Source organism: Leguminivora glycinivorella, chromosome 24, assembly GCF_023078275.1.
Source record: "Leguminivora glycinivorella isolate SPB_JAAS2020 chromosome 24, LegGlyc_1.1, whole genome shotgun sequence".
Lineage (NCBI taxonomy): Eukaryota > Metazoa > Arthropoda > Insecta > Lepidoptera > Tortricidae > Leguminivora > Leguminivora glycinivorella.
Genome location: NC_062994.1, coordinates 9,665,004 through 9,682,362, shown reverse-complemented (window position 1 = coordinate 9,682,362; position 17,359 = coordinate 9,665,004). Strand labels below are relative to the sequence as shown.

At 37.9% G+C, this 17,359-nt stretch overlaps 1 protein-coding gene across 2 annotated transcripts in view; it reads right to left on the bottom strand.

Annotated features, from left to right (window-relative positions):
• LOC125238686 overlaps positions 1–17,118 on the bottom strand; it is a 104,864-nt gene extending 87,746 nt beyond the window's left edge. For both annotated transcript variants that reach the window (XM_048146083.1, XM_048146084.1), the window contains exons 1-2: positions 17,002–17,118; positions 5,595–5,691 (exon numbers count right to left, since the gene is read on the bottom strand). The gene's annotated coding sequence lies outside the window, so the exon portion shown is untranslated. The remainder of the gene's footprint in view (positions 1–5,594; positions 5,692–17,001) is intronic.
• Positions 17,119–17,359: the final 241 nt, after the last annotated feature.

The following is a 17,359-nucleotide window of genomic DNA, read 5'->3' as shown; positions in this document are numbered from 1 at the left end:
TCGCTTACCATATCCCATAAAAAAAAATAGTTCATGTTTGCCTTTACAAGTAGGAATACAAAAAAACATAATTAAAAAAAAAAATCTTGGAAAAATTTCCTCATTTGTATTTAAAAAAATCTTTTTTTGGGCCTCACAAATGCGTGGTTAGAATCACTCGCAACGCTCACAACCACTATAACGTTTATGTGTACCATCCTTAACCATCCATCGCGAATCTATAGACTAGAACACACTAGAGCATGTTACATTTAGTAGAGTCCATTGACCCCGGCCATTAGTTTTAGTTTAGCACTAAGTATACCGTTTATCGGTGACGTCAATGGCACTGATTTGCCGTGTTACGCGTTTTTTTGTTTAAAGTCTGTGCGGAAACTAGCATGTAGCGCTACCATGAGTGTGACACTAATATATTAGTTAGTCTACGTACGTAACTCAAACTGCAAGCCTTTTTCAGAGAAATTATATGCTACCCTTATGTTGTAAATTGAAATAGATATCATACACGAAAGAAAAAACGACAAGGCCTACTGGTGGCCGAGCCGGGAATCGATTCCGGGTCTTCAACTTACGTGGCTAACGTCTTTACCACTAGACCACCCGCCTGCCGTGGTACCCGACGAAATTTCTCTATTGTATGTTATCTCTGATAAGGCTAGGCGCCTTTTGACCAACTCTAAGGGCGAGCAATTAGTGTTCAATTTATAATTTATATGTAGTAGTGTGACTACTTGAAAAAAGAACAAATCAAAAAATATTCAATAAAATAATTTGATTTGTTCCCTAGTTGTACACTTATGTTGTCTTCAAAATATCAACTTTTTGGACTTATTTTACTCTGAAACGTTTGTCAGGGGGCCGATTTTTGAGTCTCACTGTCACTAAAATACCGGTTGAAAACGGTGAAATGCCTATTATTTTCAGTGACAATTTTCTGAATTCGAACGCCGTGAGACTCAAAAATCGGCCCCCAGGCCCTATACATAAAAAAATGTGTCCCAAAAATGTATTTCTAAATCGTCACTTTTGGTAGGTCATCGAAGATTTTTTTACTTGCATGATTTTTTTATCACGTCGGTGGCAAACAGGTATACGGCCCGCCTGATGGAAAGTGGTCACCGTCGGTGGTGGTGTCAAACCCATTAGAAACTTGTACACTCCTTTTTAGGGTTCCGTAGTCAACTAGGAACCCTATAGTTTCGCCATGTCTGTCCGTCCTGATGTCCGCGATAATCTCAGGTCACTAGAAAGCTGTTTAACCAATATGTATTTCAATCACGCCGACGCCTGCAACTCAACCCCAACGTGGTATATTGTTGGATAGGTATTTAAAAATGAATAAGGGTTTAGTAAGATGGTTTTTTGATAATATTAGTATTTTCAAATAATCGCTCCTAAAGGAAAAAAAAGTGCGTCCCCCCCCCCTCTAACTTTTGAACCGTATGTTTAAAAAATATGAAAAAAATCACAAAAGAGAACTTTATAAATACTTTCAGGAAAATTGTTTTGAACTTGAAACTTTTTTGAGAAAAATACAAAACTACGGAACCCTACACTTTCTTGGCCGGTTTTTGAAGAACCCCATACTGAATGTAGCGTATTTATTATTCATACATTTTGAGACATAGTTTTCCATGAACGAGGCGTGAAATACAAACGATTCTCAGTACTCAGTACCTACATTTAAGATAGGTAATCAAGTAAACGTTTTCTAATCGCTTAAAACATCAAAAAGTCATGGTAGCGGCTCAAAAGTAAACTGTAAATATTCCAAGATTCTAAATTTGAATTTAAAAGTAGTCAGAAGTTATCTTTTGTACCTCTGAGTCTTTTGAAAGCCTAATCAGTTCCACCCACACGCATGTATATTATTGACCTTATTCGAAAATGAATATTCGTCAAAATCATCAAATATTACGTCTAAATATGTACATGAAACCATAAATTAAATATAACAAGATCATACCATCCCATACATTAAAATGCGACCACCTACGACACGCTTACACTGCACCACACATAGATGGCGCCACAAAAAAATGCCTTGTTGCCACCGATTATTTGTAGATTGGCATTAAGTGTCAATTCCGAGCCGTAAATCTATGTCAAAAGTGACACTTAACGCCATCTACAAGTATAATCGAAAGCTACAAGATATTTTTTTTTGTGGCGCCATCTATGTGTGATGTAGTGTAAGCGCGGTCTTAGGCGGTCGCATTTTAATGTATGGGATGGTATGATCTTGTTATATTTAATCTATGATGAAACTGTAGGTACCTCTCTCTCGGGCCATAATCCATACTAATATTATAAAAGGTAAAGTGTGTATGTCTGTTTGTTTGTCCGTCCTTCACGACAAATCTTGGGATTAGTTGTCTAAGCGGACCCCAGGCTCCCATGAGCCGTGGCAAATGCCGGGATAACGCAAGGAAGATGATGACGGTGATGATGGGAGCCAATTCCGCGTCCATAGGTTTAGGGAAACCCTTACAAATAATTGAGTCGCAATAGTATCGGGCTCACTCCTCGCGGCCGCCGGCATGTACTTGTAGCGCGGCGATAGATTCGCGGAGTGAGCCGCCCCTGATCTAGATCCAATTTTTGACGTATATAAGAGCGCAAATACGGCCGCCGCCAGTGCCACCTACACGCACATAATTAATTTCATTATTTTTGCCCCTGATTCACTTCCTAACGGTCGCAAAACGTGACTGTTTTGCGAGTTCAATCACTTTGGCGCAGCCTTTTTAGGATCGGGTTTCAAATGTTAGTCATTATTAAAATTAAAATCGACACGAGTTACGAATTTCCTTTCCGCGCGTGTATACACGCGCGGAAAGGAAATTCATAACTCGTGTTTTTTTTATACTACGTCGGTGGCAAACAAGTATACGGTCGGCCTGATGTAAAGCGGTCACCGTAACCTATGGACGCCTGCAACTCGAACAGTGTCACATGCGCGTTGCCACCCCATTAGAAACTTGTACACTCCCTTTTGCTGTGTTAAGTACATAGCAAAAAGGAGTGTACAAGTTCCAAGGGGGGTTCGGGTTGCCGACGACTCAAAGGACAATAGACGGAACAAGTTAGTTCCGTAAGTCCTCCCGTCATCAGCACACCGCACCCTCGTTGAGCTCTGGCAGCCTTACTCACCGGCAGGAACACAACACTATGAGTAGGGTCTAGTGCTATTTGGCTGCGGTTTGGTTTTGGTGCGGTTCGGTCGTGTTTTAATTTATCGCCACTCGTTTCGAACTCCGTTTTTTACGCACTTATATCGTAATGTACTATTTTTTTACATGAGAGCGATTTGTTCGTTTCTATCACCGATAGGGCATCGCTTACTCGTTTCTAGTGGGACTAGTGCCTAAATAGATTATTTTCACGGTCTGTCAAAGCTGTCACAGTCAATTTGCCAAAATGCATATTATTGCTTCACGCTATGATCGCGCATGCGCCTAGTGCCCGATATAAAATAACGTTATAACTGAATTTTATGCAGAAAAGTAACTATTACCGTCTCAGTTGAGTATGTAACAGTTTCATTGCAGAATTAGTCAGTTTTCACATTATTCGATCCAATATCGGATGTCGGAAGGATTTCAATGGAAAAAATCCAAGATGGCTTAGATGGTTGGTAATGAATGGGATATCGGTCCGACATCCGATATCGGATCGGATAATGTGAAAACGCACTTAGGCTCGTCAAAAATTTAATTTTTGATCTAAATATTACCGTCTCAGTAACAGAGTTAACCCCTCGAACGCTGATGTTTTAAATTTGCTACGGAATTAATTTTGATTTGTTAATTAAAGTCCAAAATTGAAGATAACATTGATCAACATAAGGTCAGGTGGGGTAAGGGAAACATACTTCATTTTTTATATTTTACATCGAGCTCTAATCACTTTATTTAATGTCGTATATTCATCTTGATCGACACAAAGTATGCTTCTTTAAGTCTGCTTTCTAGGGCGAAATTAATTTTTAAACTAGCTTTATTGCATGTAGCTGGAAATTTATAAAATGTTTAGGCTGGTCCTAGTGGTCCTGCCGTTTCCCTTTCCCGAGTTTTGGGGTAAGGGAAACACTTCGCTAAAATCTTAAAGTATTGCTGCTAGTGTGGATTATACCGGCAATGTAAATTAAAAAAAACATCACCAATCAAATGGAGACTTTGGTTCTTTGACATATAGTTTAAAATAGAAAATATTTACATAAATTGAAATTCGGGGTAAGGGGAACATATGGGCTTGAGACAGGGGTGGTTAACTAAAAATTATAATTGTTTTTAAAATTTTTTTACAAGTTTTTTTCGAAAATTCAAATTTCAGTATTGCAAATTAAAAAACGACTATTAATTATTAGTAATTATTCGTATTTAAAATACTGAAGCTTGGATCAATACAAAATTTCTGTACTTATAGAATATGTGTCTCTGAAAATGTTCATGACCCCTGAAATCGGGAAAAGGAAACATATGTTCCACTTACCCCGGCTATGGTAGTTCCCGTTACCCCGGTATGTCATTTGTAGGTTATGTTATGAATCACGTTGAATTTTCATATTTACAGCATAGTTTTCTCAAATTCAAATACCAGACATGAACATTAAACATATAAAGGAATATTTACAGATATCAAAAGTCTTCGGACATGACTTTTTGCTACCCAAATCACTACATAAATAATACTCGTCCAACTCGTGGTCTTGTAGCACGACAACTGATTTTTTGTTTTTGTCAAGGACGCACACTCCTTAGAGCTAGCGCTATTTTTGTTTTTGTTTCGGAACTAAATCCTAGGTAGTACCTTACCGACCACCAAATGACCCAGCTACAGTCTATGAATTCAGAGTTACCGATCAGTGTTTCCCTTTCCCCATAGTCCCCCTTACCCCACCTGACCTTATTTTTTTATTTTTTTATCGATTATAAATGGGCTTACTCTTGACCACAGACTAGCCAAAGGCAAAGACGTGGCCTACGATGGAGTGAGCTCGCCCAGAAGATGCCAGGTCAAAACTCACAAAATGAAGACAGCTCCGCCAGAAATTTCTTATGATTCGATCGATTTGTTGATGTTCCTAATTTCTGTTAATATTCCATGGCATCAACTCAATAATTCACGCTTAAGGGCATTTTTCAAAAAGTATATGTAGTGCCCTTGGGAAATACCTTATGAATACTATATTAAGAAAAAATCTAGGTGGCGCTAATATTAATATTTGACATTTTAACACATATCAAGCTAAGAATATGGGCCAAATTGTCAAAACTGAGGTTCAAAAGTTTTAAGCTTGTGGTCGAGAGATGGCAGTCTATGCACTGTGATTACACATTTTACTTTGACAATAACTCTCTCGATATTCTTTGGTAAAACTAATATACTCTGTCAAACAAGTTTTTCAGTAAATAAGAACAAAGAAAACTATATGCATCCTTTTCTTTAGGGTGCTAGAGAAAAGGATACCAATAGTTTTCTTTGTTCTTATTTACTGACAAACTTGTTTGACAGAGTATATAAATCTTTTCTGAATTCTCCTAATCAAGTTAACAGACTTCTTAGCTTATTTATAGGGAATAATGGTTTACCTTTGGCAAGAACTCCGGAAAGTAAGAAAGCTTACACACAACATAAACTTAAATACTGCCATCTTGGTCACCGCACTTATCACTTTTCACTTTAGATCTGAAACAAAGAGACAGAAGTTCACATAAATACGGTTTACCAAATAAAATATTGTCAATCCTATATAAATCATTCTTGATCTAGAAGTCTGTGTTTCCGCATGAGTACAATCCAGGTCTCTTTAAAGCAAGAGTAAATAGGTATCTCACAGGTAAGCGTGCTCCACCTTAGACTGCATCATCACTTACCATCGGGTGTGATGGTGGTCAAACGTCTACCTTTTCAAACTTCAAAAGAAAAATCATTAAAGCATTAGACATGCAAGCCTTCAACATCCCTGTCCACAAATGGGAAGAGCTTGCCGAAGAAAGAGACAAATGGCGCAAACTGGTGTTCGATGGACGTACAATACACGACAATGCTTGGTTTGCGGCACTCGCAAGCATAGAGTATATTTAATAGTATATGGTATATGGGTATAGACTTATCAGTCAAGATTTTCGAATGCCGCGCCATCTATTATTAAGTCACAACAACTTTTCATGTGACTTTCCATGCCTAAAGGTTCCTTAGCACATAAAGGATGTGGACCCTTTAAACATGGAATTTTTAAATAATTAATTAATAAAATGTACAATTTAATTACACATAATTAACCATAGAATGTCGTTCGCTAGTTTGCAGATGGTACAGCGACATCTAGCGAAAAATTTGGACATCAAAAATTACTTTTACATTTTACGACAACAAGTCGTTAGCCAGTTTGCGGGGGTAACAGTGTTCATAACACAAATAAATGCCCTTACAATTTTCTGTTTTTTTTTTTTTAATTTTATCTAATGAATGACTTTGTGAATATTTAAGACTGTACATATTTTTAACCGACTTCAAAAAAGGAGGAGGTTCTCAATTCGACTGACTGTTTTTTTTTTTTTTTTTTTTATGTATGTTACTCGATATCTCCGAGGATCGTGGACCGATTTTCAAAATTTTTTTTTGATCGAACGGGTATAACCCCGAGATGGTCCCATTGGCACCAAGTCGGGGTCTGATGATGGGATCTTGGAGAAATCGAGGGAACTCTTCAAATGTTATAGGCACATGTCATGTTCTTTGTGTATTTTTTTCAAAGGTACACCAGTATTTACGCCTGATGGTAATAATTTTATGTGGCTGAGCTGATGATGGAAGGTCAACTCCTCAACGGTAAGGAGTTAAAGGATAATTCTTTCACTACTGTACATATATTCGGACTGATACATATAATATCACTAGGAACCACTAAAAATCAACAAATAAATTAACTTTTTAACAAAAAATAAAACCGCCTTCAAAAAAAGCGTGTTACAAAACACGGAAAAACTAAAAAGCCAAAAATAATAAACCTTCGAATTCAGATTTCTTATCGGATTGCAATAATCTAAACATCCAAATTATAAACAAATCAATTATTTTTGGAGTCGGGGCCAGCCTGCGTATGGTTGGGTGGGGCAAACAGGAAATAGCAAGGCGACGTACAGGTCTGGTACCGACTACAAAAATAATTGATTTGTTTATAATTTGGATGTTTAGATTATTGCAATCCGATAAGAAATCTGAATTCGAAGGTTTATTATTTTTGGCTTTTTAGTTTCTCCGTGTTTTGTAACACGCTTTTTTTGAAGGCGGTTTTATTTTTTGTTAAAAAGTTATATGATTTATTTTATACGTAGTTAAGTTATTGTAAGAATTATTTTAAGGACATGTTTTTGTACGCCAAAAGGCAAAGCATAGTGATACCATGTTTATAATTTTATCCACCACTGTACCTATGTTTTACAAAGAAACACTTTGAACTTGAATTTTTTTGAGCTTGGACCCTTTGACTCGATCCAGAGACGCGCTGTACGAATTGTCGACGATCCCAAACTCACAGGCGGTATTGAACCCTTGTCTAAGGAGGGACTTCGCCTCCTTATGTGTGTTCTATCGCCTGTACAATGGGTTGTGTTCTGAAGAACTGTTTGACATGATGCCAACGGCCACTTTTCATCATCGCACCGCTCGCGATCGACAGGGCGCTCATCCACACACCTTGCAACCTAAATGCTAGCGCACCGTGCGGTTTCAGAGGAATTTCCTCCCACGAACGCTCCGGCTGTGGAATGAGCTCTCGGTATTCCCGATGAACTAAAGTATGGGGTTCTTCAAAAAAGGAGTGTACCTACAAGTTTCTAATGGGTCGGCAACGCGCATGTGACACCCCTTGAGTTGCAGGCGTCTATAGGTTACGGTGACCGCTTTCCATCAGGCGGGCCGTATACCTGTTTGCCACCGACGTGGTATAAAAAAAAACTAGAACTTGAACTTACCGGGATTCGGGCTTAACAGACTACCCGCCAAGCCAGACCGGTGGTCGTATTTTGTATCTTATTCTTGAATTAAAAGTAGATTTAGATTTAAAATTACGAGTCTATGGTCAGTATCTGGTACCCAAAGCTCCGTGCAACAATTAACTAAGTCTAGGAATCGAACTCAGTCACGGTCGGTTGCGTGCCCACCCAGGCCGTTACCGCCAGCGGCGCGTATCACAAACTAAATGTGAGTAGGTAGTTAGCCACAGGGAGTTCCAATTACTAAAATGCTGACCATTTAAATCTGTTTTTTTAGATAGGTACTTTATTTATTTAGGTCGCTTTTCACAGCGTAATTAGGTGGTTGCCTAAAAATGTGTTAGTGTTTAGTAAAACGTTCCACTTTGTCACTAACTATAAAGGCGAGATTTGCTTGAATCTTTATATGAATAAAATGACACAGCAGTTTTATAGCAATCGACAAAGTGGGACGTCTTCACTCAAACAAATACAAATGCTGACCGTCTCAATATTTTTTTTGTTCAGTTTTTAAAATTAAATGGCTTCAGTCCATTGGGACTATTTCGCCAGTGTCAAGGTGATATGAGCTAATTATTAATAATTTTTGTACGGTAAGTACGACAGTGTACGGTGAGTTAGCACTTGTAAATTGATAGCTAGATTTTACAAGAGCACGTGGACTACCGGCCGTTGACGACTAAAGTCGGCTTTCCCGACTAGTCGGCGACTAGTCGGTACATCCCTAGTTATAACGTTTTCAAATGACATGCTTTAATATATGGTGCATTAGGGTAATTCCGAAAGTCGTCTAATTACGAAAGTCGCTTAAAAATCACCATTATTTCCATCATATCAAGATTCCCCTTTCGGAGTTACCAGAGCATTTCTGTCATTCGGAATATTAAATAACAAATATTAAATATTTACTTGGAACCATTTCGCGTAAATCCGACTCACCCTTGACCGATTTTCACGGTTCGACCACACCGCTATACATTAAGTATTCCATCCCATGTATAAGCACGCAAAGATAAGAATTAGTGTAAAAGAGACAGATATACTACCACCATGTGTTAGAAAAGGACAGAGTATCCTATAAAAGCTATTCGTCAAAAAACAATTCCTTGCATGTTGTATACGTAATTTTAAGTCAATAATTGTATGTTTGATTTCTTTTTTTCTTCTTGTTGTTCTGTGTTGCATTTGTAATTGTGTGTTATTGCAGCATTCAAATAAAGCTTCTATCTATAAATAAATAAAAAAAAAATAAATAAATATTGTAGGACATTCTTACACAGATTGACTGAGGCCCACGGTAAGCTCAAGAAGACTTGTGTTGTGGGTACTCAGCAACGATATATATAATATATAAATACTTATATACATAGAAAACATCCATGACTCAGGAACAAATATCTGTGCTCATCACACAAATAAATGCCCTTACCGGGATTCGAACCCGGGACCGCGGCGTAGCAGGCAGGGTCACTACCGACTGCGCCAGACCGGTCGTCAAAATCTATCTATCTATCCATCTATCTACATTGTGCGACGTGGGGCGGAAGTTGAATATTGCTAACGAGAGTAAGTTAAATCACGAGGGCATTTCTCAGAGCGTTAATTTTTTTATGATTTCGGTGGCAGCATTTTTAAGTGATTCCAGTGAAAGTCACATGAAATTTTGTCAATTTAAATAGAAGTCGCGGATTTCTACCAGAAACAAAGAAAACTCATGCTACGCTTACGGGGTTCAGGTAATAATGCTGCCACCGAAATCAAAAAAGTTGAAACGCTCTGAGAAATGCCCACGACAGCTTGCCGGAGCGATTTAAAGACTCGAGTTTAGCTAATCCAGCTTTAGGTAATCTACAGTCTGGGTTATATTTGTCATTGGAATAATACCTCTACAACAGTCTAATACTAATACGTGTATTAATACACACATACTATACAGGCTGTAAACCTAATACGGGCGAACCTCTTAACGGTGGTGAGTATAGGTCGTATAAAATGTAATTAGATAACTTTTACTTAAAATTGAAATATTTTTTTTTATCCATACAAATTAATTCGGCCCGCAACGTAATGCAAACACACTCCCGTTAAACGCTCGTTGACAGTTGTCATTGATTGTCATCGCAACCACGTTTACAGTACATTGCTGCTGGAAATTTTTCAAAAATTCATTATGGGGTGAAAATTAAAAGTAACTCAAAAACACCTCTTAATTAATGATAACAATATTGAATTATATGCCTGGTTTCATTTATCGCCCTTATTAGGTTTACGCGCTGTATATAGGCCTATTATAGGCATAGTTAAGTGACATCTAGCGACAATCACGCGTCAAATATTGTGAATTATGGGAATGAAGAATACCTACTCAATTCAAAAATATTTTTGAATTAGTAATTACACTAATAAATTTCGTGCTTTTACCAATCGACATCGGTAAAAAATTAGGATTTGCCGTTAAAACCTTGGTTTTACCAGGGGCGGCTCACTCCGCGATTCTATAGCCACGCTACAAGTACATGCTGGTGGCCGCGAGTTCGCGGCCCATTCAGTGGTGACGACCTTCGCGCGGCGCAATAAAATTCAATGTCGGCTGCTCGCGTGCGGTCCGTTTGTTAATGTAGGTAAGAATTTAGAATGGCGGCATTTTGTGAACATCAAAGGAGTGAGCCTTCCGTACTTGCAGGTACTATTATATATTCTGTAGTTTTACCGTAATTCGGGCTTTATATTAAACCCTGTAAATTATTGTCGGTATCTAAATAACAACCTGTATAAAATTGGTACTAAAATGTCAAATGACAGGTGTCAAAATAGACGTACTTATTATCTGTCTGTCTTAAATATAAATTACTCCTACGCAGGTAATTGAAAAGAGAATAATTTTAATGGAGGCCAAGAGTATATTAAAAATTAAAGAACAGAAAAGCGATGCATTTATTATGCCATATGGTATAAGCCTGACACTTAATGCGACATTTATAACTGACAGTTATTCCTTCTCTATTCATATACAGGGTGTTTGTGTTAAATGTATTTTTTTTGGTGGGAAATTTTAGTTTTGGTGATCAGTTAAACATGAGTGATAATTTATTTATAAATTATATGTCATATTTTTTTAACCCCGACGCAAAAACGACGGGGTGTTATAAGTGTGACGTGTCTGTCTGTCTGTGTGTGTGTATGTCTGTGGCATCGTAGCTCCCGAACAGATAAACCGATTTAGATTTAGTTTTTTTTGTCTGAAAGCTGAGTAAGTCGGGAGTGTTCTTAGCCATGTTTCATGAAAATCGGTTTACTATGTCGCGGTTGGGGTTTTTTTCAAAATTTTAATTTTGTGGTTAGGTTAATAATTTGATTTTCCCCTCACTAGCTCGGAAACACGTGTTTTGTCCTTTAATACCAGCGGGTAAAAACGCATTTTATCCACTAGTGAGTAAAGTAATTTGACCTTGAATAAAGTCAAATTAACTGCTTTAAAATTGATAAAAGTAGGTGAATCTAGTAATAAAGATGATCTACCACCTGTGGAACTACGGGAAGCAGTGATAAACATATTTTTTGCGTTGTAGTTTCCTCGCTATAGTGAGGGGAAAAGTTTTGTGTTACACTCGGGTGCAAATGTATTTTACTTCTCGTGTGTTAAAAAACTCGCAAGTTCAGGATTCTATTCTCGAACCACTCGCTTCGCTCGTGGTTCAACTATAGAATTCTTTCACTTGCTCGTTTCTCAATTCCACACTCGGCGTTAAAATACAACTTTGCCCCCTTGTATAACAAATAACTATTAAGGATCCCGAAATCGTGAGTTAATAATTGGCTATTTCATACATTTTGTCAAGTTACATATTTTAGAGAAAGTAATTTTTGTTTTATTTGATTTTATTGGACATAATATTATACCTAACAATGTACAAATGGCAGACTTAATGTCAAAATGCATTCTCTACCAGTCAACCATGAGAGTAAACAGATATACACACAATATATTTTTACTTTACAATCATTTCGGTCCACTAGTAAAAACATTATAATTATAATACCTAAAATTCTGTGGTAAAAAAAGTTAGTCAATATTTCAATATAAGTAACTCCTATGTTCACCCCTTATTTTTCAGCTAGCTAGAAAATCATCCTGTATTGCATAACTTATTACTTAGCTGACTAAAAGCAATTGTATTGTACCGCAAATGCCAGTTATTTATAATATGTTTGAGTTATAAACTGAGATCTTGACAAAATGGACGTAACTTGAATATCTGAATAATGCAAACTTAACTATCTTATGACAAAAATACTTTATAAGCAGAGACAGGTAAATATTAAAGACAAACACACACACACACACACATAGGTAAGCTTTAGAAAAGTGACGTAAGGTAAAATGACAACACAGTTCTAAATTCGAAAACGAAACGCCGCGAATGGTAGTCTGGCTCTGTCGCGCCAATACGCAAGAGCGATAGAGATAGATATCTACGAGCGTTTCGTTGCGTGAGCGTTTTGTGAGCGTTTGTGCCAATCGGCTACGTGCCCTGACCAGAACCCCGGCTCACACAAATGAGTTTTTCGGAATTTATGTGCGAAATGTCATTTGATATTTGCCAGTCGCTTTTCGGTGAAGGAAAACATCGTGAGGAAACCGGACTAATTCCCAATAACGGTCGCGCGACCGTAGTTACCCTTCGCCGGCGCGACCATCGCGTGACCGTCGCCCACGCAAGCCACGGCGTTAGATGGCAGTCGCTTTCGTAAAACTAGTGTCTACGCCAATTCTTGGGATTAGTTGTCAAAGCGGACCCGAGGCTCCCATCAGCCGTGGCAAATGCCGGGATAATGCAAGGAGGATGATGGTAGACTCTACCACAGACGCAAAGACTATCGGTATCGAAGATCTGTGGCCTGTTCCTCGAAAGGTACAAGCCTTGTATTACAAGTGTGTTTCCATGGAAACCCATACGATTTGACAGCTCGCGCACTTGTAATACAAGGCTTTGTACCTTTCGAGAAACGGTGACTGTCACCGGCACCTATCAATTTCGAGCGTCGTAAAGCTCGCCAGTGGCGCCATTTATAACAATAACAAGGCATAAAACAACTTGACAGTCCTTATCGCCTACTTATCTCTAGTTGGACTGACAGTGACTATAAATATGGCAGTGGACGAGTCTTATAAACCTTTTTATAGCTTATTTACATTAAGTACAAAGGAACTGGTTGTTCTGAGTCACTGTTCTATGCATTTATGTGCAAGGTTGACCTTATTGTGTAAAATATAAGAATTTTATATAATAAGTATCAAGAAGATTTACACAGTGTCAGATGTGAGGATAATACATAGTACTTATTATTAAATAATTTTATTTTATTTATAACAACTTTTTTTAAGAGTTTTGAATGATTCATGGTTATTTACATTAGACTTATATTGACCGGGATATAGACCGCAGCCGACGCGCGAAGGAGGGTACATCGCGCGCTGTCTACGCAACTTTGACATCCACCCGCCTTCGTCAGTTTTCCGTGATCATGATGCATGCAACTGCGTCGCAATATCGGGAGCTCGACAAAAATCAAAAAGGTAATCACGGTCTATATATATCCCGGTCAGTATAAGTCTAATATTTTTTAAATGTATAAGTTGTTTATGTTTATCCCAAGGTGTTAATAAAGTATACAGGATGATTTTGAGAACATGTTTAGAAACTAGGGGAAGATAAAAATAACAATAAATAATAACGATTACGTAGTTGTTAAATAAACAATCGATTTTTTAGACTTATATTGACCGGGATATAGACCGTGATCCTTTTTGATTTTTGTCGAGCTCCCGATGTAAAAAAAAATCCCCGATAAAAAGGTAATCAAGGTCCCGGTCAATATAAGTCTAATATGGTCTAATGAAAATAACCGTGAATCATTCAAAGTTCTTAATCGTTTTTTTTTCTTTTATCTTAATGAAAAATACAATGAAATTCACGTCTCGCTAGTGGCTCAGGTTCTCAGGTAAGTAACCTTGAATGAACGAGAGCGGGGTCGCGGGTTCGGTCCCGGGTTAGTCAATATTTGTACAGTTTAGTGGCTCAATATTTGCAGGTCTGTTCAAACATAGTTATGTAAAAAGGAGAACATTTGATAAAATGAGGATTTTAAGTATATCATGCAGTGCATGAGTGCAGTCTAGTTGGAAGTTTTTTTTCTTAGGTAAAGCGGGCCATTACACTATTAACTTGAGCTCCATGTGTATCCACTGAACATGCGTGTCATATATGACCTGTGACATTATATTTAAAAATGTAAAACATGGAAAAAAATCGAGTAGTTGAGGTATCCTTATAACTAACTATTTTGGTTCAGTGATCCAAAGTAAATCTTGGCCTCCGAAACGAGAGATCGCCACCTGTCCCGATCCTGCGCAGCCTCTTGCCAGTCACTGACTTGAAGCCGACGCAGATCCGCCACCACACTGTCCTCCCAGCGATACCTGGGTCGACCCGCCGGACGGCCACCAGCCGGTCGACCCAAGAACGCTCTCTTGACAGCCCGATCGTTTCCTATTCTAAGTAAGTGACCAAACCAGCGAAGTCTGTGGATTTCGTTTCGCCGATGTTATTGGGTTCGGCCACTAACTCCTCGATCTCGGCTTTTTCCAGATCCTCCAGGTGCCATCGTCTCTCTGAATAGGTGTCCTTATAGTATTATATATAATTTAACGCGACTCTAGCCGCGGGCAAAAGCTAGCCCTTATATAACGGTGAACGGAATCCAAGCTGCCATAAACAGAGCCATTAAAATTACACCCAGTATATATTATTAAAACTAAATTGACTGTTTTAACGTATTCTTAACTGGAGCGTTCTTGGGTCGACCGGCTGGTGGCCTGGTGGTGGGTCGACCTAGGTATCGCTAGGAGTCAGCGGTGTAGGGGGGGAGTCCCACATATCCCCCAATGGCTTCCCAGGGGGAATGCAAATTTTACCACTCCGAAAAAAGGTGTAACTGGTCCATGTTTTACAGTGTTTGCATTATTAAATAGAGTGTCCACCATTATGATACATGTGTGGATAACAGGACATTCAAAATGCCTGGTGATGACGTTTTAAATTAACACGAATTACGAATTACCTATTCGCACTTGTATCATACGTTATATATGGTTGGCGTGTTCAGTGGATACATGTAGAACTCATCATCATAAAAATAATAATCTATAATAATAATAAAAAAAATGGATTAGTTACAATTGGCCCCCAGTCGAGATTTGCCCCTCTGTACCTTAGTTATTTGTTTTACAAGGGGGCAAAGTTGTTTAACCGCATGTGCCAATATTGAATTATTATTGATACCCGAGCAAGCAAAAGATTCCGATATAGAATCTTAAGCGTTGCGAGGGCTTCAAGGCACTAGGTTAAACAAACTTTGCCACCGAGTGAAACACATTTTTTTCACAACACTAACACGAACAAAATACTGAGAATATATATAAAACATCAAACTAAATCAAATCCATCAATTTATTCAATACCTATTTATGATTCAAAATCATCATTTATAGGTAAATTCTACCAGCCAGCTTAAGGCATCAAGTAAAATTTGTATGAATTTACTTTGCTCTCTTGTGGATAAAATGCTATCTGTTTTCGAATAGCAAAGAGAGCCTTTACCAGTTGGTGTGGTGAAAAGTAAATTATGCTCTAGAGATATAGATCTATTAATTATGTATGTATATACTTAAATATGATTTTCCAGCGAATAATTAAATTACCCGCCCGATTTTTAAATCTCACTGTCACTAAAATACCGGTTGAAAACGGTGACTTGCCTATTATTTTAAGTGACAATTTTCTGAATTCGAACGCGTGAGACTCAAACATCGGCCCGCAGATCCTTGTAACAAAATAAAATAATCAATTCATTATTCCAAGGACTTTCAAGAAATGAGAAAATCCTTGAAATAATGAAGATGTGACAGGTTAAAGTATATTTTAAGTCATATTTATTTATACACATTGTCCCACACAAGGCGCACAAAACTGACATAAGTCTTTACCTTGAGGCGACTCCCACGCTTATTCAATTTACTTAAAGCCTTCTTGTCTGAGGTTTTTTGCATTGACTTTAAAATACGTATTTCCAAGCTTACTTTGCAATGATTTGAAATATTTTTAATTGAAAAAGTGAGGTGTGGTCGTTAATAAATGTAACGTTTCATAACACATACATACATACATACAATCACGCCTGTATCCCGTAAAGGGGTAGGCAGAGCACATGAAACTACTAAAGCTTCAGTGCCACTCTTGGCAAAATAAGGGTTTGAAAGAAAATGAAACTGTGGCATTGCAGTGACAGGTTGTACGTTTCATAAATTATGACAAAATTATGTGGAGTTGATTCAGACTCTCCAAGTTGAGTGTGGTACTTATCTAAAATAACTCCTAAATCTCATAATATACATCTTAGGTAAGGTACAGCAAATATCGAATGAGGGGTAGGTATAACTGATCCATTTTTCCATTATTACTCTATTAAGTTGAATTCCACATGTATCCACTGAACATGCGTGCCATATTATTATATAACCAGTGGACACTCAATTTGATAATGCAAACATTGTAAAACAAGAAAAATCCTCAGTTGCTTTGGTCCCCCAGTCAAAATTACCCCGCTGTACCTTATTTTATTTTAGGTAAGGGTTTTGGTTGACATTTAAGTATATTAGTTATCATTTTTGGTTATACAATACTAGAAGAAATACTTGGCCTTCACCTCGTAACATGACTTTTCATAACATTTACATGTCATATGACTTAAGGTAGTCTATTCAAAATTAACTGAAAAATATTACTAATATCACAATGATGTAATACATAATATCCGCAACCTTAAAACCAAACAAAACCGGACTTTATTATCAAGTTACAAGTAACCAAAATCAGAATATACCCAAATTCGTTACCCCAAAATACGATCCCATAATAAAAAACACAAGGCAACTCACCAGAATACACATATCACTAAACTTTTAACTTTATGGTTCGTTTTTTTTTTCAAAGATGGTGGCCGTGCGCGTGCGACGGTGTGCGGCGCGGGACTGGCTCAAGGCTTGCGCGGGAGTTGAATACTTGATGATTTTAGTAGGGCGCATGCACAGTATAGTCACACCTCGGACACTGGTGATCAAATATATGAAAGAGGCGCGATCCTAGCACACATTCTAAGCTCGTGTAGGTGAACGCGTACTATGCTTGTACACATACATACATACATACAATCACGCCTTTCCCATAAAGGGGTAGGCAGAACACATGAGATATGACAGGTCAGACTGTCTGACAATGCGTTTTATGACAGGCGGT